Source organism: Sturnira hondurensis, unplaced genomic scaffold (genome assembly GCF_014824575.4).
Source record: "Sturnira hondurensis isolate 20B ecotype Veracruz unplaced genomic scaffold, ASM1482457v3 Scaffold0022566, whole genome shotgun sequence".
In the NCBI taxonomy this organism is placed as follows: domain Eukaryota; kingdom Metazoa; phylum Chordata; class Mammalia; order Chiroptera; family Phyllostomidae; genus Sturnira; species Sturnira hondurensis.
Genome location: NW_028095197.1, coordinates 11,776,505 through 11,803,495, shown reverse-complemented (window position 1 = coordinate 11,803,495; position 26,991 = coordinate 11,776,505). Strand labels below are relative to the sequence as shown.

The window sequence follows — 26,991 nt, the reverse complement described above, 5'->3', positions numbered from 1 at the left end:
TCCCTTTGTCCAGTGTCTTCACCCTGTGTACACTTCCTGCCTGTTGGTCACTTAGTATCCATCTCAGTTATCAGAAAGAGAGCCACCGACAGAGAGCCACACTCATATAACATTGATTACAGCGTGTTGCTATAATTGTTCTAGTTTATCATTACTTATTTTTGTTCATCTCTTACTGTGCCTCATAAAGTAAACCTTCCCATAGGTATGCATTTATAGGAAAAAACATAGTATATATAGGGTTCCATAATATCTGTGACTTCAGTCATCCACTGAGGATCTTGGAACATATCCCTCATGGTTAAGGTGGGAATACTGTATCTTCCCATAATGACCCGCCTGAATGCAAATATGCCCCATGTAAATCCCCCTGCTTAACACCCTTTTGTCCTATCCTGACTTCCTAGAACAGCATGCAAGACCCTCCCTAACCAATAAGCTCACGTCAGCAACATGCTCCAACTTGTGCAGCAGGAGGCCTGCCACCAGTGGCTCTATTCAGGCTACGGCTTTCATCCACAGGCAAAGGTTAGTGATCTTCACGTGACAGTAAGAAAGCAAAGATAAGGTATATTCTGGAAGAGCTCTTGAGTGACTTAGGAACCACTGCACTGAGTGGTTATTTTTCAGGAGATTTATTAAAAGGCAACTGAGGCTGAGAAACAGGAGGTAAAGCAGGATTAATGGCCTGTCAGCGTGAGACATTGCTGGTTGTAAGACCTTGGGTAATGAGCAACCTCTCTGTGCTTCGGTTTTCTCATTTGTACAATGGAGATAGTAATTGAACCTACCTTACAGAACTACAGTGGGTAGAAAATGAGATTTTTGAAAGTAGATTACTTAGCATAGCTTGGTACGTAGTAAGCACTTAAAAAATGTAAGCATTATTATCACTGGGACAGCAATTCTTGATATTTTAACAGCCAATCAATGCCACAAAGTATTATTTGGAAGGAAGTATATATATGGGACAAAACATGTTCTGGAAGTCAGGAAAGCATAAGATTCAAACTGCTTATATCAAGACAGTCTTTGCACTTGTCCTCAATTCACTCTAAATGGAAGGTCCACTGGAGGTCCTCCTTGGTGAAGTTAACCAAGCCTCAAATAATTTGTTAAGAATTTGAGAAGATCATGGGCAGAGCTTTTCTCCAAACTTTATTCAATGTATCCAAGAATCCAACTTTGGAGATGGAGACAAAAGTGGAAATATTACCTAACAATATCTAGTTCACAAAAGGAAACTTCATACATAGAATTATCTCAATAGCTTGGTTTCCTTTTGATCAATCAGTATTACTCATCAGTTTTTACATTTCATTTATTGATTTTCAAGACAGAGAAAATGGGGGAAGGAGAGAAAGAGAGAGAGTGCCATTGATGTGTTGTTCCACTCATTTATGTATTCGTTGGTTCCTTCTTGCATGTGCCCTAACTGGGGATTGAACCCACTGCCTTGGCTTATTGGGAAGACAATAATCAACTGAGCTACTCAGCCAGGGCTACTCTTCAGTGTTTTACTATAACTCCCACATTTTGTAGGCTAAGCTATCCTATCGGTAGCAGACAAAACTGGGAGGTGCTTCAACAAGAAAGATTTTGTTCTCCCTCCACATTCTTTCCAAGTTCCTCTAATGCTTGGCCTAGGTGCCTAGTTTGATTAGGTGTTAATGAAACAATCAAAATCAAAGAACATGACCCCTCTGCTGTCCTAACTGTGCGTCTTAGGAATAAGTCCTAGTAGCAATTAGTCACAGTGTTTCTCCCAAGCTTTCTAGGTTTACTCCATTCATTTTAGAATGCAAGTTTCAAATTTTAGAGTCTGTAATTTTGTGATCGAGAGACCTAAGTAATGGAAACTGAATTAAACTGAACCGAAGCCACTAATTTGCATACATGAGGCTGTTAACAAGAGAACTCATGATTGTTTTTAGTCATATTTTAGGACTCAAAATGAAAGTGACGACCTCGAGGCAATTTTGTCCCCATCACCTTAGTCACTGCTCCAGGGTCGTCCCGTGATTAGCAAATGTTTATCATGAATTTCCTTCTAGCCCTAATTGGCTCAGATAGCACATTTAGCTTCTCAGCCAGATTTGGGCTGCCGTAGGCAAAACAAAAAGTTACTGAGTTATAGCTAAAGAAGCCTAGCTTTGAAATAAAGCGTTTCTAAGAGGCTTATGCATTTTCTCTACGTCCATGGTAACAACTAACATTTTTGGAATGCCAGATCTGTCCTGAGTACCAGGTTAAATACATCTGTGGACCCTCTCTTTTAATCTCTACAATAAACCTACAAGGAGGCTACAATCCACATTAGCACTTAATACATGAGGAAAGTAATGTTTAGCGTGTTTTAACGTCCCCACGCTGTGAGAGCCAGACCAGGCAGAAGGACTGATGTGCCCATGCTCTGAATCACAGGGCTCTGCTGCCACCATCTTGAATCTGAAGCCTGTGTTTCTGAGCAGTTCCTGGCTTATCACAGTTCTTTTTCCGTCTTTTCACTCACCGACTCTCTCTCCTTTCTTTAGTCGCTGAGGAAGACAGGACCAACTTGCAGCGCTTGCTGGGGAACCGCCAGTTAGCACACTGGAGGGTGGCTCGGCTCTGATCAATCAGATGCAGGCCCAGGGCTCAGCCCTGCCTCTAGCCCTGCAAAAACGGGCCAGGGGTCTCACCCCGTGGAGCTCCGTTTCCTCATTTAGAAAACAGCAACAAGGTGCCTGCTTAGGGTTATTAGAAGGAAACAGGAAAATTCATGTATGCTGTCTGTCAGGAAACTGGTGGCAATCCGTTTGGTCACAGGGGTAAGCACCTTTCATAACATGTCTGGTGTGAGTGCTTGTGCGCATCTGCTGTGTCCCCAAGGAAAAGGTGTTTGAGGTGGGGCCAAAGCTCCAGAGCCACTGCTCTGACCCCTCCTCCCTCCCACCCTTTTTCTCTGAGATCTCAGGGGTCTCTTTCCGCCCTCTTTGTGTTTCTCTTGCCGTGATAAGTGGAGTCTCCTTTTCCTTCGGGGCTTCCTGGGCTTCCTGGAAGAGATGTTAGAAATATACACATATTCATCACAAGAAAAGAAACTCTTGTTCACAAGCCTTTTCTAATCTGGGGCAAAGAAACCAAGAACATGTTCACAGTGTCTTCGGCTAAGTGGTGGAAATGTGTCTAATTCTCAAACGCTGTCAGCATTTTCTCTGTACATAGAAGAAAGCCCACCACAGTTCTCCCACCAAGCAGCTTGTTAATAATGCGAAGTATCCAAAAAATATCCCAGGTGAGTGTGTGGTGATTGGGATCCAGTACCTCATCCCGATTCTTCTGGCTTTGCTGTTTATCCTGTTCTCCCGACCGCTTTTGCTTATTCTTTTACCTCCTTAAATACCTCTGTCTATTCTTCCTTCTGGCCAAGTAACTTACTAGAATGCAAAATGCTAATTTATAGCTCTTCATCATGTATACCTAATGACAAGTACACAAAAATCAACATCCTTTAGTCCCTTTGAATTACCACAATCCTTCAGTAAGTGGGTCATCAGAACAGATCTGGGGTAAGTTTGAGGGTGGGAGGCAGAGTTGAACGGAGTGGGGCGGGGGTCGTGGTGGGGAGAAAATGGAGACAACTGTACTTGAACAATAAAAAAGAACAGATCAGAGTAGTAGTATCAATAACAGTTGTTGCCACTTTCCACCTGCCATCAATCCATCGTCAGGTACATTAAGTTTGCCTTCAACTTCCGAATTCAGACAGCACCTCTACAAAATGACTTATGAAGCTGCCCTTTGATTTGCTAATTATGCAGGCTTATAGTAGAACTGCCCTACATTCAGAAGGCCTCCTCGCAGAAGCAAACAGCTCTATTAACAACCTGAAACACTGGCACAGTTATTCCAAGCCAGCAGTATCATTACATACACAAAACAAGATGAATGGCACAGTTTATGAGGCCAACTGAAACCCTTTCCAATTCAGGATTTAAAAATAAAACACCTGATATACGGCGAATTTAAGAGACAATCATTGTCCTGTGATATATAGTCACTTTTCTTTACTGCAGACTATGAGGAAATGTTTCAATCATGTTATCTGGTGTTTTTACTTTTACCACAATAATTACTATTGACAGATTCATTTGGGGTAAGAAATGGCCTTTCAGAAAAACACTGGGGGATTGCAGCAGAGCCCAGGCTGTGGGAGCAGATGTGCCTTATAAAGCAATATGTGGCATAATGAGAAAAGCATTCTTCCCTATCCTATTAATTGTTGGCTCTACCTGGTAATCAAGAATTACTGACCCTCTCACCCTCCAGCCAGCAGATATCTGTGCACTGTGATGCACCGTGGTCCAAACACAGGCTCAGCTCCGTGCAATGTTGACAGCCAGTGTCTCCGTAACATCAGCCTGAGCTCTGCCTATTCCCTCTGTGTTGCTGTATCACAACTTGTGGATAATACATAAATTCCTTCCAATAGGTGAAGAGTCTAGTAAATGATACAATGTAATTGATACACTACTACAAAGAAATTTTCATTGTTAATGACAAAGATGACTTTAAAATATGGAAAATGGTTCAGACACAGGGTTAAATGATAAAAGCAGAATGTAAAACTGTCAGAATACTAAGATTACAGATACATAAAAATGCAGTCTGATGTAGAAAATCAGGAAAAGGCAAGCTGTTGCATTGACAGCTAGGAAGACAAGCAATTTTTTTTTCTTTTGAAAATCCCCTTTAGCCTTCCTGTATATTGTTAGCATGAAAGTTATTTTAAAACCAAAGCTCACCTCTTACGAAAAAAGTTAGTTACTCCTTACCATGAAATGCGTAAACTACAAGCTGCATGTAATAAATGCGGGAATGAAACCTGCATGTAATAAATGCTGAAACTTTTTTTTCAGGTTCAAAAATAGTGTTGGAATCTGCCAAGGAATTGGCTCACATTATTCAATGTCAGACACATTTACACTCAAGTGTATTAGTGATTCCTTTGGTTGACTGTTCCTTGCCATCGCTATGGCAACCGTTTCCACTGCCATTAGTACCTCTGGGGCCTAGCTTCATATGCATGTTTTTAGGCCGTTTCTCTCTAACAAAGCAGTTAATACTTGTGGTATATCTGTATCCGAAGCCCTGGTGGCCTGTTCTGTCTCTTAGAACTGCTGAGCGTTCAGCTTCCTTCTTTTCTGCTTTTATAGGCGCTTCTGTTCCTCTCTGTGGTACATTTCTTCACTAAGTCTTCCAATCCTGTTCCTAATCATAGCTTGTTTGGGTTATTGGCTGTTTCTAATTATATCCTATTTGGGTTATTTAAAGGTTCTGTGTTTCACCCATATTTTATGTTTCCCCATCAAATGACCCTCTATCCATCATCAACAAAACAGCACATTTTCATGAATGGACCACTGCCTTAGAAGAGAATCAGAATGTTGTCGGAGTAATTGAGACTTTGGAGTGATTCTGGACGGATAATCACAGGACTGTCTGATCTGGACTTCCACGACTCCAGTCACAGGGAGTTCACAACAGCCCCAAACATCCCCTTGCATTTTCTGACACCTGGAATCACCTACTAGTCCTTTCTAATACAGACTAAGAATATTAGCTTCCTCTTGTCATGTCAGATTAATTTTTCATAGTAACGACCAATGTGGCCGGGTTGCTATAAGATGGACTTAAACTGCGGAATAGAGAATCCACTGTGCACTCTTTGCTAAGCAATAACCACTATAAAAAGTCTTGTCAATGTTTACTCTCTTTGGCTCTAAATTCTTGCAGGAATCTTTTATAAGAAAAATAATCTAAATGGTAGAAAACTGGGTATATAATTTATTGCAAAGTTGCTTATAACCACAAAAATTTGGGGAGCCATCTAAATGTCTAATAGTAGAAAAACAGGTAATATTTACCAAGTAGAATATCATGCAAATGATACATCTACAATAGTGTAGCAAGTGCAAGTAAGGTAATGGTAACTTAAAATATTAACTTAAAAAATAGGATGGGAGTATGTGCTAACTTTATAAAAAGAATAAAAGAAAATACAACCTCATAAGAACAGGAATCATGTTTGTCTTATCTATCTTGTATCCACATAACATATAATATCTGTAAATATTTGTTGTATAGGTGAGTGAATGAATGGACAGATGAACATATGTACCAAAAAATTGAAAGTAATTCACTAAATTTTAAAAAAATGATTGTCTTCAGTGTTTTGTAAATTGTTCTTTACTTAATTGTATTTTTCACCTCATTAACTTTTAAAGGCTGTTTTGGATTTATCTTCTTAGGTCTATACCCTTCCTAGGAATCTATACAGAATAAATCTATGCCTTTTTTATATAGAACCACTCAAATAGTGGAGATCAGCTGCAGGATTTCAAACAGACTTTGTATGACACAAATTCCCAACCTCACGTGAGGTTTTATCTACTTCATTCTACAGGATTAAACATTTTTAGAGTAGATAGAAAAGCTATGCAAACTCTACAACTCTGTACACATATGAGAATTCTATCCACTAAAATTACTTTTATTATTTTATACATTTTCTTCCTAATGCATGGGTCAGATATTTTACATCTTCAAAATTTGTCTTGACTAATGAATAAAATTCAGCGTATTAGTTGGCATTCAAGGCCTTCCAAAACCTGATTTCAAAGTGCATCTCCAATTTCAGGTCCCATCACATTACCCAAATGCTACACACCAGCCCAGATTGTTTTCCATTTGCTGTGTACACAATACAATGCCTCACCTTCCTGCCTGCTAAGGGCTCACACTGTGCCCTTAACTTGAACTGCTCTTTCCCCTTCCCTCTTGTCAAAATCTTTCAACATCAACTCAAATATACCGTGGAATGCTGAACATTAAATCCCTTTTACATTTCCAAATACTCATGCATTTTAGTTTTTGCTATCAAATGGATCAAAAATCAAAGCATCAATTTCTCATTGTCCTTCTAATTAGGATCTACTGTGAGTGAGCTTTATTCATGATAAACATCCATTTCACCTGGCAGAGGTTACTCAACTCCATCCTGACGGGACAGTGTGTACGTGTGTGTGTACGTGTGTGTGTGTGTGTGTGTGTGTGTGTGTGTGTGTGCGTGTGTGTGACAGAGGTTTAGATTGAGGGTTAATGTAACCAGCACTCAGCAGCATGTGTTAAATATGTGCTTTGGGCGATGGAGAATAGCACATAGAAAAAATTTCCAGGATTGTGAAACCACTGGATAACTTTTTTTTTTAATTTATTTTTAGAGAGAGGGGAAGGGAAGGAAAGAGGAGGAGATAAACATCATTATGCAAGAGATACATTGATCGGTTGCCCCTCGCACCCCCAACTGGGGACCTGGCCCACAACCCAGCATGCACCCCGACTGGGAATTGAACCTATAACCTTTCCATTTGCAGGCTGGCACTCAATTCACTGAGCCACGCCAGCCAGGGCAGATAACTTTTTCAGAAGTTCCAACACTGAAGTGTGGATCACGGAGGGTGAAGAAACAAAAAGAGAGTAGTCATTTTTTAGCCTGGTAGATGGGCCAAGAATAGCATGTGAAGGAAAAATAATAATAAATTTCAAAGGACATTTGTTTCTACCTTTTAAGGCATACTTGGAAAAACTCATCAAAAGATGACATTTCCAAATGTTTCTCTTTTACAATGATTGCCCAATACTAGCCTTCACCCTGCCAATGAGCACACACGGGAGATAAAACCACCAACCCAGAAAAACACCAACTGTCAGAAGAGACTGACACATGGCAACCTGAGTTAATTCCAGTACAGACATACCTTCACAGAAGTGCCACGCTCTCCCCGCCCCCTCCTCCTGCAGGTGACACCTCCGCAGAGCCAAGTCGTTGCCTTGTAACCATCTTCCTGCAGTCTTTTAAGGAATTCACTACATTTCCATTTTTTTATAAATGTTCACATTTTCATCTTAATCATTAAAGACCATATTTATGACATCCCCCCTCCAACTGGTATAAAAATTCACTCAAGCAGTTCATCCCCCACAAACAGAATACACTGCTCCTCACTGTGTACATCCCTAGGTCCCTCAATGAGCTTTAACGGAATTACAGTGATATTTCATCTCCCAGTGCCGTTTCCCACTAACTCACTGGAGGATTGCTAGTTCAAACTACTTCCAGGGTCCAGATAATTGATTGATGCTGACTGTTATTACTCCATCTCTCCAGAAGACCAAACAAAAAGAAATAGAATTAAATCACCGCTAAGGGGAAATCCTGAGACAGAAGGAAAAAGCTTCTTGAGCATATAAATCAAATATTACAAGAGTTTCTCTGAGGGTTTTAGAACACCAATCATCAAAGTTTTTCACAAAGAAGTTAAGTCTATTTTTAAAGCCCCAATCTCCTTGGAAGATGTGATCTTGAATGAAAGACTTCTTGATGCCTTGTCCTTCGCAAAAAAAAAAAAAAAAACCACCTATGATTAGAGCAGCAGACACTGCTAAATGCCTGCCCAAACATTCGTTCTTTCCTCTTCCTGGCCAAGAGAACATCCTCAGGCCACTAGAGATGGGAACGTAATGTGGCCAATGAGAGGTAAGCAGAAGTGATTGGGAGGGGCTTCAGAAATCGGAGTCAGCTGACATGCTCCTTTGTCCTTTGCCCTTTGCTGTTTACCTTGTCCCTTGCTTCCCACTGAAAGGCAAACTTAGAGCCTAGAAATGCAGCCACCATATCAGAAGTGTGATGAAGGAAGCCGTGTGTTGAACACAGTGTTGAACACAGGAGAGAAAGCAGAGGCCTCCTGCACTAGCTCTCCAGCCAGGGGTGGCGTCTTCCACGGTAATAGGGTTTTCCATTGTCTGTAGCTACACCCAAAGCTAACTGAGACCATTACATTCCCTCTTTCTTAAAACTACTTTTGGCTTCTATGACACACTTTCCTGGTTTTCCTCTTCTCGCATTGTCCCTTCTTTGCCCTTCTTCTCCTTCAGCCCCCTAGGGGCACTCCAGAATTATTCCTGGGCCCTTTGATAGGCAAAATAATTACCCTGAAGTTTTTCACATCCTAATCCCCAGAACGTACGAGTGTTTTAGCTAACACAGCAAAGGGACTTTGCAGATTAAGGATGTTGACATGGGGAAGTTATTCTGGATTATCCACACAGGCCCAATGAAATCCCAAGGATTTTTATAAGGGAAAGGGAGAGGCAGGAGAATCAGAGTCAGAAAAAGTGGTAACAATGAAAACAGGTTGGAATTATGTGCTTTCAACATGGAGGAAGGAGCCACAAGCTAATGAAAGCAGGTGGCCTCTAGAAACTAGAAAAGATGAGTAAAGAGATTCTGAGCTGGACTCTCCAAAAAAGGCTCAGCCCTGCCAACACCTTGATTCCATCCCAGTGAGAGATACATTTTTGACTCCTGACCTCCAGAACTATAAAAAGAATAATTTGTGTTGTTTTAAGCTACTAAATTTGTAATAACTTGTTACAGCTGCAATAGGGCATCACTACAGGCTCCAGGCCTTCATCTATCTACATAATCTTCCTCGGGGACCTCAAGGTATCCTGCGGCTTTGAAACCTACCTATATCCCAAGACCAGCAAATCAGACCTCTCCCCAGGATTCTAGATTCGTATATCCAAATTCCTTCTTGTGGGAGGGAAAAAAAGTGGCAGCCACTTTACAAAATGCAGACTTACCTAGGTTTCTTTTTGTCTGAATGTGTGGTTAACCTGTTGAACCAGTCTGTCTCCTTCTGTGCTTCCCACATGGAGAGGCGGCATCTGAGGGGAGTGAGGACGCAGTGACAGAGCAGGCCACCAGCTCCTTCACACATTCATTCTTCCACCCAAACATGGTTACAGGACCAATTTAACATGTGTCCGTTGCCACCCGCATCTTTCCCTCCCCCTGCACTCCCTCAAAAAGAAAAAAAATACAACCTCTTCTCCCTTCCAAGGCTTCTGCATCTCATTCAACTGCACCATCATCCACCCAGTTGCTTACTCCAAAAACCTAACAGCTTACCTCCCATTCATTCCTCTTTTTCTCACAACACACTTTCAGCCTACAGGCAAATCCTGCCAACTCTGTCTTCGAAACACACCCCAAGTCCAGGTACATTGCTCCCTCTCTACTGCTTTCTCTGCATCCAGGGTTCCACCTCTATCCCATGGAATGCTGTGACCGCCTCAATGACCTCGTTCCCACCCACACAGCAGCCAGAAGGGGTACATTTTCTCACGTAAGCTAGACAACATCACTCCCCTTCCTAAAACCACCTATGACGTCTCAGTGCACTTACAGTGACAACCCACCTCCTCTGTGCAGGCTTTCAGAGACGTCCCTGCCTGTTCCTAACTCTGCACCTTTCTCCCACGCCCGACCTGCTACGTGCCGGCCATGCTGCCTCCTTTAGAACATGCCAGTCTCCACGTGGCATTAGGACACTTCCACCAGCTTTTCTCTCTGCTTCAACACTCTTCCCTAATTTTCTTTCTCAACCTTTAGATCACCTTCTCAAGTGTGTCTTTCCTGACTACCCTATATATAATAGCCTGTTGTTCCCAAAACACCTATTTTAATTTTTTGCATAGCATACACCCCTATCTAATATTTTTGCTATTAGTTTACTCTGTTTCTGCCCAGGAGAGTACAGAAGTCATGACAGCAATGGCCTTCTCTTTTTCACTGGTGTGCGCTCTGATGTTTGAAAATCATGTGCCACGTGGTAGGTGTTCAACAAATATTTGTTGTATGAGTAAACCTTTTTCCTGAGACCTGTCGTTACAGTTATGAGCTGCCCTCATCTACTCATCGTTACAAGATATCTTCACCATCATTATTCTTTCCACGTAGCACTCTATTTAATTTCCTTGTTTCTTCCTCTGTCTTCTCTACTGGATGGGAAGTGCTTGAAAATGAGCATCATGAAACTGATGCGGCGACTGATACATGCAAGGCAGTCAGCCACCGTATTTGAATGAATCCGTGAATGAATCAATGGATGAACTAAAGAGAAAAAGAGGACAGTGCCCTGCTCTGCCACATGCATCCTCATGTTGCTTGCCGCATAGGAGAGGCACATGAAGATGCAAGCTACATTAACTGTCAGAGAATTCACACAAAAGTGAATTTCGAGCCTGTGTTCTATAAGGGGGCTGCTTATATGGCTCTAGTTTTCAACCCGGTGGGTGCGACAGTCAGGTAGGGCCAGCCTGAACTACGTGTCAGTGTAGACCGACACTGTAAGGGTTCTCTGGTAGGCACACTATGAAAAGTACAAGAGGACTTGTGGGAGTTCCTAAACCCTCACTTTTGTAATGAGAATAGATACAGCTCACTCGCTATACTAAAAGCCCTGACAATGTTGAGTGGCTTCAATCAGTCTCATTTCACTATGGAACTAATAATACTATCATTACATTATCATTTGTACAGCTAACATTTTCTGAAAATTGAGTAGGTTCCAGAAATTTTGTTCCGAGCTCCACATGGGGCGTGCTATTGTTATTCTTCTTTTACAGACAGTGTAACTGAGTTTGAGAAACACAAGGTCGTGTAGGGAACACATAGCAGATTCAGGACCTAAACCGGGTGTTCCAACTCCGGAGTCCGCCCACACACTTAGCCACCACACAACCCTGAACTAACTAGCAGAGCCAGGGACTGGCTGGCCTTTCTCAGGTGGTTTTCACTGGACCCTCTTCCCAATGGCTTTGAAAATGTGGCTCCCCTCCCATCCAGCCTGTCCACTGCTGGGCTGTCTGGATGTCTTATGTTTATTTCAGGGCTCTTGTTACAAAGACTTGGGTCTCTGGTTAAGTGCTTACTCAAAGACTGATTTTATCATATCCTAAATCCCTAAACATCTGGCTTGGCTTCCCTCCCACATATTCTGGGCAATGCTGTGCACGGCGGCCTGGTGGCGGAGCTCCCCGCTTCTCCCGTCTGAGTGCTCTGCAGCTAGCTCCCTTGGCCCTGATGTTCCCTGCTCTGTAGCTGAGCCCTGGCAGCAGGGTTAGCATATTGCAGCCCCTCCAACATAAAAGCAACACATCTGCTGGAAGTGGCAAGTTAAAATGGCTCCCTTTCACACGGGACAGCAACACGGGAGCAATGACACTCCCCGTGAAACACCACTGAGCGACCCCACGTAAAAAAATGCTTGATTACTTCATGCCCAGTGTTGGACAGGTTATTCTGGACTACACTACCAGAGAACAGAGCTTGTTCATCCCACCGGTCAATTCCAAATTGAAAACACTTTAATTAAGCACCATCACCAGGTACGCTCATGTGTTTGGCATCCCCACCAGGGGATGCTGTCTGCAGCGCACACAGCAAGGGCGTCGGTCTTTGGCATTTGCGCCGTACAGCGGTACACGTGTCTTTCTATAATCTGTTTTGCTCTGGCAGTTGGCCATTTACCACAAAGGACGTGAGGGCAATAGGGATAAAAGATGGAAACGTGTAGTTCTACTACTTTTTTCCTATCCCCCCACCACCAAAATTTAAAAGGCACGTGATTTCTACATCATATGTCTTTGCTCGGGGTTCACATTATGGGGATATGTGAAGAGCCTGGGAGAATTCCAGCCAAATTGGAAAAGGACAAGGCGCCAAGATAGTCATCAGTCATGTTTCCAAACAGGTATCATCAGCATAGTTTTTAAATGCTGAATAAAAAGGCATATCAATAGGGGTATGTTGAAAAACTAAAAAAAATCATGTATCTACATTTTAACTGCTAAAATCTCCTACTTCACTAAATGCAACAGGCACATTCCAAACACAGGCCGTGTAGCTTTATGAATATTAAGGCCCTAAACATAGTAGAAACAGCTGATCACAAGTATCAAAAATAATTCCTCTCTCTTGCTTAGTGCACAAGGCATCGCTTATATGCAAAAAGAAATATTAGGGCACCGTGGTGTGGTGGCTTCACACAGCTGTCAGAGGCCAGTTTTTTTATCAGTCCAGCAGGAGTGTAATTAAAGACAATAGCCAGAACAGCTGTATTGAAAAAGCAAGTCGTTTGTCTTCCCCTTCCCCCACCTCGTCTGTTCAAGTAGTTAATCTGAACACAGCATCGGCTCCAATCGTCAACACTTCTTCAAAAGGCAGAATAATAGGAAACATATATCTGCTTCCCGCTGTGGATTGTGAGGGCTGAGGAAATACTTGCTCTTATCTTACTATTGCATTATATAAAATGCAAGTAGTTTAGGCCTGGAAATTCAAACGCTCCTGAGATAGGGCAAGTTTTTGAAGAATGAGAAAAATTGCCTTAGGGAGGGAGAGAACCTAGGAAAACAGCTTATACTCAGTGTTATTTTGGAAAATGTTTCACAGCATGGTCTCCGCGGAGAAAGCCCTTATTTGGAACATTTTCCCGTGTCTGTGGTGTGAATATCCCTACCACAGCTGATGTCAGGCGACCAACGTGACATCATGGAACACAGCTGGAAAAGGATGCACGGCACGGTGCCATTAAATGGCAGGCGGTAGTACGGGCAGAATTCCTGAAGACAACCCTCTCTCACAAGCCGATACAAGCCGACTTCAGCCCACCACTGTCTGCACTATGCTCCTGCTACCCCATTACTGGAAGTAGTAAATAGCCCTCTAGTTATAACAAGTGAGAGGGAATGCACAAGAACAATATTCATGTTTTTCAACAGTAGGATTTGGTCATTTCTTTACTAACCTTCCCAAGACCTACCTTTCCACAGTGATCTCCCTCAAGCCAGAAATATGTATAGTCTAGGAACATGTTCATACGTTGTCACTTAAACAATGAAAATCCATGTTGAGACTGTATCTTGTAACCCTTTCTTCCTCTTCACGTGTGTGTAACTAGAGCCCAATAGGATACTTTGGCCGAGGCACCAAGGCAATACCGCACATGCTGAGTGAGGTGCACAGCTGTGCTGACAACTTGCAGAAGAGCTGATGAAAAAACAGGGCACAGATTTCCACGTCTGGGGGGCTGGGGGGGATGGAGTTCTTCCTCCCATCCCACTAAGCACATCTAAAAACTTGGACATTATAAACACAACAAACGGAAGACAACTCTGAAAGGTGGAGAGAAGACAGAGACCAGCTAGTGAATAACACTGGTGAGTTGCCACGCTTTTAATTCTGCCTCATAAATCCCAGAGCACAGTGGAAGCTGAAGAAGCCAGCAACCCCCAAACAGCAGAGTGTTGTTTAAATAAACCGCCCCCAGAGCCCAAGCTCTCTGTCCAAATGACCTGGTGAGGACGGGACTGTTGTGTTTCGTGACTATGCCCGTGCCAGTGTCCCAACTGTGACGTTATCACTGGAGGAAACTAAGGAAAGGGCACACAGGATCCCTCCGAATTATTTCTCACAACTGCGTAAGTGGACAACTACGTCAAAATAATAAACCTGTTAGAACAGAAATAGTTCTTCTATCAGGACATAAAAGGGTCAGAAGGCAGAGGTTAGGAAATTTTGGAGAAAGCTATCAGTTATCAGTGTACCAAGAGGTCCAATCCACCCCCCAAGGCAATAAACTAGGGGGTGTTTCCTCCATCCCTGCAAATCAAAGCAGAGGGGCTTTAAGAAGACCACTTGGGGAGTTTGATAGTTGGCCTCCAGAGATGGGAACAGATAAACTCACCCTCATCCGAAAAACCTAAAGGGCAAGATACCAGCCAGCTAGAGGCTTTGATAGAAAAGCAAATGAGAGGCAGCCGCCTGGGGCAGTGTGCATTCCCAGAGTGTGTGACGCAAAGGGGGGGGATGTGACCGTGTCCTGTGGACCAAATGGGGACCACACACAAGAGAGCTAGCAATTCTTCTTAGGTCAAATCCAAGAGAGTCGCCCAGAGGCACAGAAAGACCTTGACAGGAATAAGCAGGATACTTCTGAGCTCCCGAGGGTGAGGGAGCTTTCCTGAGCCTCGCTTCAGAATAGGAAGGACCCTGTTAGTGGAACAGTGCCTCCTCTCTCCTGAGGAAGCAAAAGTCAACATGGGGCAAAGGAACGGAAGTCCTAGGCCTGCAGCAGCCAATGCTGTATAGTGTTCACACGTGGAGTTTTATTGTGTTACCACAAGATTGCCAATGCTCATTATTGGTTCTCAGATTGAGCAATCCTATGGACTTCTGTAAATGGGACCTTACAGATAATTATTCTTAATCATCACTTAAACAGGTGAGGGTTTTCATTATTCAAATGTACTTTGAAATGGTTTTTAATTAACATAATTACAGTATAAACAGCAAGAGTAAATTCATTAAAATTAATTAATTCAGTGGAATCCCTTTTTTCTTCCTAAACATATTCTCTGATGTTGCAGGCTTTCGTGAGAAGACATGCTTCCCTAGCTTTCTCTTAGCTCCACTGCTCTCCTCACGCCCCTGCTCTGAACCCTATCCCCACCCCATTCTTCTGTCCAAAGGGGAAATTCTAAAGTCAGGTTCCAGGGCACAGTTCACACCACACTTGCTAATGGGTAGAGTCACCATGCATAAAAGGGTCAGCATAGATCTGGCCAGGTGGTTCGGTTGGTTGGAGTCCCATCCCACATACCAAAAGGTTGCAGGTTCAATTCCCAGTCAGGGCACATCCACAGGTTGTGGTTCTATCCCGGGTCTGGGTGTGCACAGGAGGCAACCAATCAACGTTTCTCTCTCTCTCTCCCTCTCTCTCTAAAATCCATTTCTAAAAAAACACACATCCTCAGGTAAAGATTAAAAAAAGGAAAGTTTTTTTTTTAAAAAAAGGGTCAGCATATGAGTAAGTGAAAAGGTGACCTATGTCCAACCATGTGCTCTGTGAGGATGACATAATGGTTCTCAAAAAATCTTAAGGGGAAAAAAGAAGGTTGTAGAAAATTACTATTGTATGATGGTATCTATTTCTTTCTCATGTTCCCTTTTCCACCCTTTTCAATGAAAAGCATTTTTACATACTTTTTAAGTGTTGCACCCAATACTATTCCATTCAAAACGCTTGAAGTTCTAATTCAGCTGCTTGTGCCCGGTGGCGCTCACTCAAGGTGAACGGCTTCCATACGTGTTTTGCGCTTTTAGACCGTGAGCTCAAGTTTAGTGGAGCCTGTCATTTGAAAGCTAACTGCCCAACAAAGGTGTTCTCATCATTTATACTTTAGCAAATACTAATATGCCAGGTAGACCTATTCATAGTCTCTACCCATTAGGATCTTTAGAGTCAGATCTACCTGTACAGTTTGGGTCAGGTAGTCAATGTCCTACTCACCATATTAACAGGTAACCATTACTAAGCAATCATTGGGTGCCAAGCACTTGATATGCATTACAGTAATCCTTCAACAACACGTTAAGGTCGGTGCAATTATTATCCCCATTTTATAGATGAGAAAAGCAGAGGCTTATAGAGAGTTTGAGAATTTTTCCACCATCACTCCTAGTAAATTGTAGAGCCAGAATTTAAACTCATGTCATCCTATATTGTAGGCTATCTTGTCACATGTAAATTTCAAAGTACTCAGCCTCAGGCACAAAGCAAAGGCAACAACATAAGGCCAACAGGAGAGGGACTGGGCTGAGATCCATAGGGTCCTCATTCATTTGGGTGTAAAACATGGGCTGAGAGTAAATAACTTGTGCAGAAGCCAGCCTCAGGGACGCCACACCCCAGGTCTGGTCGGAAGCAAGGTTTAATTTCAAGTCTCACAAAACAGGCTGACCGAGGCTGCTGCTTCCCACACCCGCGTCAGAAGGGTCCTGGGTTTTCAGGAGTCCAGCTGCAGGGAGTTGGAGGGAGAACATAAAGTGGAGGGTTCTGTAGGAGGGACAGACGTGAAAGCCAAGAAGTGTGGTTACACCAAAGCTGACTGATAGGCGGAAGGCCACCACCTAGCACACACGTTTTATTGGGATGAAGAAATCAGGATTTTCACAACATGCTGTCGTATTTGAAAACACCGCTGAGAGGGTCTGGAGGACACAGCTCTGCAAAATCTATGTTTTCTGTATTTTAAACAGAAAAGAAGGTCAAAAGAAGATTTGCTGAGTTGAAAACATGAGGCGCTCAGGGCAAAGTGGGGAATGAGCTTCGAAACAGTACTTAAGTCATGAGATAGGGAGGCGATCAATACCAAGAACATCAAGAATGCCTGTGCCCACTTACTAGCAGATGCTACCTCTTCTAGAGAAAAGGTATTTGCAAAAGCTCAGACTAAATGAAACATGGTAAAATTCTTACATCTCAATAGAATACATTATACAGCCTTGAAAATCTTTTAACTTTATACCACTATTCGCCGTCTATAAAAATTCTACCTGGAGCAATAAAAAGAAAAAACTGTATACATTTTTTCAAGATAACCATGCTCTCCCATATTATGGATACAAGCACTGTGTAATTATTAAACATTCAGATTCTTGCCCGAGGCTGATTAACCTCTGGAGGACACCCGGCAGGGCTCTCGTTAATGAAGCTGTGTGGCCAGGGGTCAGTTCCTAGGAAGGCTCTGCAGTGTCACTGTGCTTCATGATTTCTACCACCCCAGCTGGTGGCAAGGGGGACAAAGGCAGACAGAGGAGGAAATAGCCCTACTGACAGCACAGGAGTGGCGCTGCCTTCCCATGGAAAGGAAACCGCGTTGTTGGGTCATAGCCTACATTTAATAGGTACTTCACTCAAATGACTTACCATTTCATACCCTGTAATTTGAGGTGGCTCTCCTCCCAAAAGCACATTCCCCATTGACATTCCAAATGACAGCGATTTCTCCTTTCACCGGTACTGCTCAGCTAAAGGATGAGGGATGTGAAAGTGAGTACACCAGGAAACCGTATGCAGACCTCTGTACTTAACTGCCCGCCGTATCATCACGCCACCTGCCTCCGCCCTCTTTGCCTGAATGAGCCCATTTCACCCCTTCCCGGGGGCACTGCCTGCTTTCCTTTCCACTTCAGAGCTACTGCCACCTGAGCCATTTCACAGTTTCTGTCCCCCTTTTCGCTGCAGGTACAGGACTCAGTTTCCCTTGGTGCAATCCCCCAAAGTAAGCACCAGAACAAACCTGAGTGTATTGCTGTTTATCACGATGGGGAAGCAAACAGGTGTTAACCACCATAACAAATACACATAAATTATGAACTGATAGGACTACTCAGGTCCCTCAGTAATCGTGTCCTGTGATAAGTGCAGTTCTGGAGATAAGAGAAGATTCAATGTGTGTTTCCAGAAAGAATGCTCTACCATTTAGCAGCTTATGGTATAACTGTTTAAAGCTGCCTTAAAAAAAGAAGATGAAGGAGTGGAGAGGGGAATGTACATTTATTAAGTGAAAACTAAGCATAGAATAGATGCATTTTGTTTTTTTTAAAGGAGAAAATACAGTTAAACATATTTATTTATAAATGTCTAAGCTACTCCTAGAATGAAACACTAGAAAGAGAAGGGATCTGTGTGGCTGGAGGGGTCTCTTGGCAAGAAAACTTTCTCTATCCTTTTTATATCTTTTCCAGTTTTATTCTTTCCCTTCTTGACCTCTTCACATGTAAACATACCTCTCCATAGATATGAATGAATATATGATGGACAGGTTTTAATGTCAAGAATCTGAAGAGATCATGCAATTCTCTGGCATGAAAAAGATGACGCTCTCTTTCCTCTCCCTGCCGCTCCTGCCTTCACCCATCCCCCCATTGAAGGGCTGCTGTGAAGATAAAATGCCTTCCTGAAGTATAAGAAAAGATGCAGTAGGCTCTAAATGCCTACTTCCCTGCTCTTCCCCAACTCTCTCCTCCCCTCTGCCCTCACGTTACACAGAGCCTTCCTCTTCTTAAAAGTAAATTTTGAAGAAAGCTCTTGAGAGATGTTTAATACCTTGTGGACTATTAAATTGAGCTTTCAAACATTTTTAAAGACTTTGTGGAAACACAGCCCATGCTCCTGGTGCTCTTCATCTTTATTTGAGTGCCGCCAGTAATAACTAACGACCCAAAGTTTAAATGTTCTCTGAAAATGAAGTTGAAGGCCTTGCAAGTCTTCTGATAAAAGACAACAGTCTCCTTCACATAATGTTCCCTTCCATCAAGCATTGTTCTAAAGAAAATTAACATCCTCAAGTTTAGAAAAAGCAATTTGATTCAAAGGAGAATTGATTGTTACAGATGTCCCTCAACTTCTGTTGCAGCTTTGGAAACGTTCTTCCCAAGCAACCAGAAATTATTAGTCAAATATGAAAAAATGAGAACTCAGCCCAGCCATAGAAAATGTAGCAAGAGCCAATAGCTTTCGTTTCTGCAGAGCTGGAACTGAGGAAAAAACAGTAGATTAAATAGAGGCACCACACTGAAATATTTGTCATTTTCCTGATAGCTGACAACTATCTGCTCCCTACCATGAGAGAGAATTATGCATCTCCATTGTTTGCCCTAATTCCTGCAAGCTGGAGCACATCTCGCTGCCCTTTGTCAAGCCTGACCATGAACTTGACTGGCCAATGCCCGTCAGCAGAAATGGCAGTCTGCTCCTTCCAATCAGAGGCTTAAGAGGCCTGCTCTTGCTTTTTAACCTCTGCCTGAACAACAAGCAGCATCCCCTAGATGGGCTGCTCCATTAACCTGGATTCCAAAAGGAAGACTCATGGAAAAGCGCCACGTGGAACAGAGCCCCGGCCACAGCTGCGACCACAGGCATCGTGCCGCAGCAGGGGCGAGCGTCTGCCCATCCGCAGAGGGCAGGCAAGGAGATAGAGAAATCAATCTCTGCCGTTAATTGCCACTGATATTTAGGGGTTGCTTTTTATCACAAATTAGATTGTTAATCCAACAAACAAATTACAATGCACTCATCCCAAAACTGGGGAAACAAGATATCTGTGTTCTAGGAAAGGGGGGAAAGAAATGAACATTTACAGAAAATTTGCTCAAGGCCAACTCCTGTTCTAGGAGTTTTCATGAAATTGCCCACCAACCGGATGTCTGAAATAACCTCTTGACCTCATCTACAAAATGAGGCTTGGGTTCGATAATCCGTAAGCTTTCACAGTCACATTCCACATGAGTTCTTTATGGGAGTCTTTTACATTAAAAGAAAAATTAGAGAGAGAGATTCATGATACAATTTATAGTGACTACAATATATAGTGACTATAATTTATAGTCACTGCTTTTTTGAGGGAGTGGGTAGCTGGCCTAGATTAATCCCCATGTTTTCTAAATAACATGCTAGTGTTTTACATGTACCAAGAATTATTAGTGCAATTTTCAAAGGGGACTTTCTTCTAATTCACTAATGTTTGAATTTTTTTATTTCAGAATACAAACCCATCTTTATTTCCTATTTTCGCCTCCTTAATGTTATCTAACTTCCAAAAATCTTGGAATTCTTCCATTTTTAAGGGCAATCTTTAATTAAAATTTAGCTTCCTCTTATATGCCCATGTCATTAAGACACCTAGAAGTGTAATAATATAAATGTGAATCTAACTACTAATTTGTCTTTTCTAAAAGTTTATACCTGATAAGAAATATCATTAAGAGATTTCAAGTCATCAGAGTCTAGTATCATTAAAGATCAATACCATCATCATTAATAATACTTGGATATTGTTCTGAGAAGGAAAATACATCTAGAATTTGACAAATGGATTTCAAATAGTGGAAATAGTCTATTCGGGCTGAAAGAAAGCTTTTTTAAAGGCAGGGAAAGTCAAATGCAATATTCTGAAGCTAAATTCTCCACTGCCCCTCCCAATGGGGAAGGAGAAGCATCTGTAGGAAGAGACCATAAACATCTCTGAGTGACGTGAATATTTCTAACCATTTTATTCAGCATTAACTCTATGCCTATTGGGCAAAACAAGATATCTATAAATGTGCCTATCTTTTTAATGCTAGGCAGAAAAAGGTGTTGGGGCAGAATGAGAAACAGGATATTAGCAATAATATAAGGAGGCTATTTTTTCCAATGTACATCATTAAAATTCAATGCTAAGAACACTCATTGAATATGTGCCCTGTTACATCTGCATATGAAATGTAGGCACAGACTGAAAAACATAAAAGGTGAGTTAGATCAGGTGATTTTTGGTGCTGTTTTTGTTGATACATCTTTTATTTGTTATAGTAATAATTTTAAACAATTACATATAAATGCTGCTACTAATATTTTATATAGATACTAATGTTAATGTTCCATTTATATACCCTAATTTCAATAAATCTAAGTAATCATACTCTTTTTTTCAGGAAACATATACATCAAGAGTACAAGGGCTCTGACTGGTGTGGTTCAGTGGATTGAGTGCCAGCCTGAGAACCAAAGGGTCCCTGGTTCAATTCCCAGTCAGACCACATGCCTGGGTTGTGGGCCAGGTCCCCAAAAGGGGGAGTGTGAGAGGCAACCACACAGTGATGTTTCTCTCCCTCTCTTCCTCCCTCCCTTCCCCTTTCTTCAATAATAAATAAATAAAATATTTAAAAACAAAGCGCACAAGACAGTAAAATGGAAAATGAAAGCATTCACAATCCTACAAAAACTCTAAAGTAAGTCTTTTGTCTTTACATAGTTATATGAATAGAAGAGAAATAATGCAGTTTCATCTCTATGATTATAAAATAAAAAATAATGATTTTTTAAAAGAATAAAATAAAAATGGATGGATGCATAATTTCAGAATAGCCCTCCTACTGAGGACAATTAAAAGACAGGCACAAAGTTTTTAAATCTATATTTGAAATATACACTGCCCTCAAATAACTAGCAGGGCAGTGAGAAGTTGTGGGACCAAGATTTAAGAAAAGAGGGTGAAGCCAAGAGAAGTAATTCCAGAATTTAGGCCACTTTTCTCCTCAAGGCCTGGTGCCAGTCCTGAAAATGAAAACAACACATGAGAAGCTGAGAGGTGAGCACAATTCTCTTTAGCCTCACGGGCCAAAGGGAATAAAAATTTGAGCTCCAGGAATGCCAGGAGAAACAGCTCTGAACGATAGGTAAGATTCTGAAAGGGTATGAGGGTGAATGAAGCAGAAACAGACTAGCCCTCTCGAGAGCTGAAGCTCAGATTTGAATCCGGTCTCAGTTCCTGATGGAATTAAGTTGCTCTGACCAGATGAACTGTCTCCAGGGGCCAAAGGAAATCTTCCCTGGAGGAAAAAACGTCACCCAGAGCCTCAACTTACCTCAGATTTTTCAAAAACAATCAATACCTAGCTCTCATTCAAAAAAAAAAAAGCAGGCATAGAAGATGGTAAGATTTATTTGAAAAATCAAGAAAGGAAAGGAAGTAAACTCACACATGATACCAATACTGAAGTATCAACACAGATATTATTAAGTTAAATCACCAAAATGAGAAGATGGAGAATTTCAGTAGAGAACTGGGAAGAAGGAAATAAATCAAACGGAAAGTCTAGAGCTGAAAAATAAAACATTGCAAACTGACAACAAGAGATTACACACAGCTGAAAAGACAGTGACCGAGGTCGTCAGAAGGAAATATGTGAGCTGGACACAAAAAACACAGATATGAACGTGAAAGACACATGGGGTGGGGCGAAAGGGTCCAAAATAAGAGACAAGAAAGCAGTCCCAGTAATTGCAGAAATAACGGCAGAAGTTTTCCACAAATGACAAAAACATCAAGAAGTGCTAAAAACAAATACAAAAAAACCCTACCCTAAGTGCCTCATAATCACACTGCTGAAAAACAATGGCCAAGAGAAAATTTTAAACTCAACCAGAGGAAAAGATACATTACCTTCAAAAGAACAACATTAAAACAAGGGGAAAGAAAAAAAAGGCAAGAGACAGTGGAATATCATCACAGTGATCAAAGAAAATCCCTCCCAACAAAGAATTCTGTAGCCACTGGAAGTATTCTCCAGCGTTTAAGGCAATATACATTTAATGCAGAAACTGAGAGGATTTGTGGTCAGCACAAACACGCTAACAGAAATACAAAATGCAGTTCTTCGACAGAAATGAAAAGAATCCCAGGAAAAGCACCCAGAGGCAGGGCACAATGCTGAACAAAGGAAATGGTTAAGTAGGTCAACACATCTCAGTAAATGTTGACTACAAAATCATAGTAATAATGTTGTGTGGAGCTTAAATTATAGCATGTGTGGCCTGCCATTGGTAGTGCATAAGGCAGGAGGGGGTTGCTCCGCCATTTTTGCATTATCTTGATCTGGTAAAACTATATGTGTATATACATATATATATATATATATATCTCACAAATATTGGCTAATCAAAAGAAGGCAAGAAGGGAGAAAAAGAGCATAAATTAGTAGGACAAATTAGTAATAAGATGATTGATTTACACCCAAATATATCAATAATACATTCTGTGTGAATCGATCAAATACATAATTAAAAGGTTATCAGACTGACAGATTAAACATAAGCAACTCAATCACATAAAATAGAATACATCATAAATAAATGAGATCAAGAATAAAAGAGGGGTAAAATTGTGTACGCCATGCAAACACTAACCAAAAGAAAGCTGGTGTATATTCACTACTTAAGACAAGGCAGCCTTAAGGCAAGAAGCATTATGAGACAGACACAAAGAGGGACATTTTATGATAAAAGTGGCTCTAAAAAGGAAATACAGTAAGTTTAAACTTGTATGAATCTAAGACCATTATCTCAAAATATGGCCCTGGCTGGTGTAGCTCAGTGGATTGAGCGCGGGCCTGCAAACCACATGATCGCGGTTCAATTCCCAGTCAGGGCACATGCCTGGGCTGCAGGCCAGTTCCCAGCAAGGGACTCACGAGAGGCAACCATACATTGATATTTCTCTCCTTCTCTCCTTCCCTTCCCCTCTAAGGATAAATAAATAAAATCTTAAAAAATGTAAAAATAAAAAATAAAATAAAATCTTAAAAAAATATGTAAAGCAGAAATGTGGCAGAAATAAAAGAAGAAACAGAAAAGTCCACATCATAATTAGTTAGAGACTTTAACAAGTCCTTCTCTGTAACTGATAGAAAAAGCCAATAGGCCCTTGGTAAGGACAGATTTGAACAAGATTAACAAAGGACCCAGTGGGCATATATAACGGGCAGTGTACCCAACTAGCGTCAAATACATATTCTTTTCAAATACCACCAAATATCTATCAAATCAGCCAAAATCTGAGGCAAAAGTCAAGTTCTGAGAAATTTCAGAAGTTTAAATAATATATGCTATGGCCTGACTAGCTACAATGGAATTAAGCTAGTAATTAATACCAAAAAGATAAGTAAAAACCCCCTTATGTTTGGAAATTAACCCATACCCTTCTAAATAGCTCATGGATTAAAGAAGACAATGAAAGTGACAAATACTTGAAATGAATGACCTTCCCCTCAAAAAAACCCTACATATCCATTTTTAAAAATTAAGATCTAAACTGTACTTAGGAACATTTATGGCTGGTATAGCTCAGTGGATTGAGCACAGGCCTGTGAACCAGAGGATCATGGTTCGATTCCCAGTCAGGGCACATGCCTGGGTTGCAGGCCAGTTCCCAGCAGGGGACACACGAGAGGCAATCATACATTGATGTTTCTCTCCCTCTCTCTCCTTCCCCTCTAAAGATAAATAAATAAAATCTTAAAAAAAAAGAAATTAGAAAGGTAGATATATAAGAAAATCTTTGCTTATCTCCCTTTCCACATATCTCTGATTTCCTCAGAATAAAATTCTGGAAGTAAAATTGATGGATCAAGGAGACTCGTGAGGCATAGGGCCCAGTTGTCCTTCAGGAAAGCTGACTCCACTTACCCTTCCACAAACAGCATGAAAATTCTCATTTTCTTCTAAACCCTTGTCCACCTGGGTATTATCTTTTTCTCTCTTTCTTTCATTCTTTCTTTCTGTTTTCTTTGTTAATCTGGTAGGACAGAGTGTCAGATCACTAGTATATTTATTTTGCTTTTTATTTATTAGTTCGCATTCATAAACACTAAATAACAAATGTACTAGATCTCTTGGCATCCTTTCATAAACGTTTCATACCTTTTATATCTTTTCATGTCTTTTCCCAGAGCAGAAGAGAGAGGGAAAACTGGTGCAGATCACAAAGTTTTGCTTGAACTTTGCCCTCAAAGCCCCCCTGGCGTAGAGGGCGAGGGGAGACGAAGGAAGAGGCAGACCTTTCCAGACTGGCCGCGGGCGGGTTTAAAAAGCAAGGGAACTCACACGCACAAGGCTCGTCTTCTGCACCTGCTCACCGGAATCTTAAAAACTTACACAGAGGCCTTAACAGGGTTCAGTCCCGTATCCGGTCCAGACGGTCTACCAGGCATGTCCAGACTTTCGGTGTCTCTGGGCCACACTAGAAGATGAAGAGCTCTTGGGCTACATATTAAATACACTGTGACACGTAATCACAAAAAAAATCTCGTCGTGCTTTAAGTAAATTTACAATTTCGTGTTGAGCCCCATTCAATAGCCATCCTGAGCTGTGTTGGGCACCTCTGGAGCAACACACGCCTCTCCAGGTTGTGTTCTTGAAAATGGCTCCTGCTGGGGGAACGAGGGGCGGACGTGTCATTCCAAGGACAGGTGAGCAGCCTCCCAGAGCCTGGATTTAGTACCCAGGTCAACGGGAGGTCACGGCCTCTCCACTCCCTTCTCCAGCAGTACCACGTGAAAATGTTTTAGCTAGTCTTCCCTTTCAGGAGAGCCAAAAATTGTTGGGGCTTTCTTTCATCCATTTTTCTCCTGGGACACTTGTATTTTTTCACATTGATTTAAAAGAGCTCTGATGTGTAGAGTTGTTTACCTTTTCATTCTGCTTGGGTGTATTTACGTTCACCACCATTTAATACTGAGAGTATTAAGTCAATGGGTTTGCCTCTGATGGCAGTTTTCGTCATAGCCTATGTGTCCCTCCAGGGAATGTTCGCATTATTTTAATTTTTCTATCTGCAATTTGCTTTTCATAGTATCTGGATTTAGTACAGAAATGTAAAATAAAAAAAATCAGGACTGCACAATTACCAACTCACATCACATTAGGTTTAGATTCTTAAATAATTACAGAACACGAGACAAAGCACATAAAAACCAAACCATGACGATATTCTCAACCAGAGCAGTCGGGGTTTTCCCCAATTTAAAGGTTAAAGAAAAAATACGGAACTAGCGAGAGGATATAAATTCTAAAAGGCAACAATGACATAAATTCACTGTCGGAAGTTGCATACAGTTGAGACAATATTGTACCCATTGTGAAATAATGTTTTCACATACCAGATGAAGCCTACAATGCTGAGGTCTCACAAAACGAGAGAATTCCAGGGCCAGGCTGTGGACAGGCACCAGCTGTAGCTGAGTCTTCAGTGAGCTCATGTGAAAAGCCCGTCACCACAACAAACCGCCTGGGGTCCGTTTCCCCGGGGACAAGAAATTACTTCATGACTAACAATGTATGCAGCATTGTTTATATTGTAGTGTTGACAGTTGAGAAATTGTTGACATTTCCAAAAATGGGCCATCTGATCGGAGATTTTGAAATTATTTGAATTGAGGGCAGCCCATGGCTTCTTGTCAAAATAAGATCCTATTAAGCGCCTAGAGAGATGGGTCATGAGGAAGCCCAGAACGAGACCTATAGGGAGGGATACAAAATATAATGAACTGATGCTGAGGCACTGATTGAACCACCATTTTACTAAACTTTAAAAAAAATATTTACTGGTTTTAGAGAGAGAGAGGAAGGGAAAGAGAGAGAAAAACAGCGGTTTATTGTTCCATTATGTGTGCATTCACTGGTTGATTCTTGTACGTGTCCTGACTGGGGATCAAACCCACAACCTTGGTGAATCAGGACAATTCTCTAATCAACCCAGCTACCAGGCCAGGGCTATGTTAAACTTTCACATTGCACCTCTTCAGGTTTAAGCTACATGTAAAGAATTTGTGCAGTATTTGGGATAAAGTAGCAGCCCTAATTTTGCCTAACCATGCTCATAAAAGTTAGTAGTTAATATCTTCCCCGATGAGTAGATATACAAGCATATCA

The 26,991-nt window shown here is 41.6% G+C and overlaps 1 long non-coding RNA gene across 1 annotated transcript; it reads right to left on the bottom strand.

The window, feature by feature from the left end:
• Positions 1-1,381: 1,381 nt before the first annotated feature.
• LOC118979767 (uncharacterized) lies at positions 1,382-25,335 on the bottom strand. The gene is made up of 3 exons (XR_005064987.1): positions 25,215-25,335; positions 17,664-17,764; positions 1,382-3,035 (listed from the first exon to the last, which is right to left on the bottom strand). It is a non-coding gene; the product is annotated as an uncharacterized LOC118979767 (long non-coding RNA).
• Between the last annotated feature and the right edge of the window lie 1,656 nt (positions 25,336-26,991).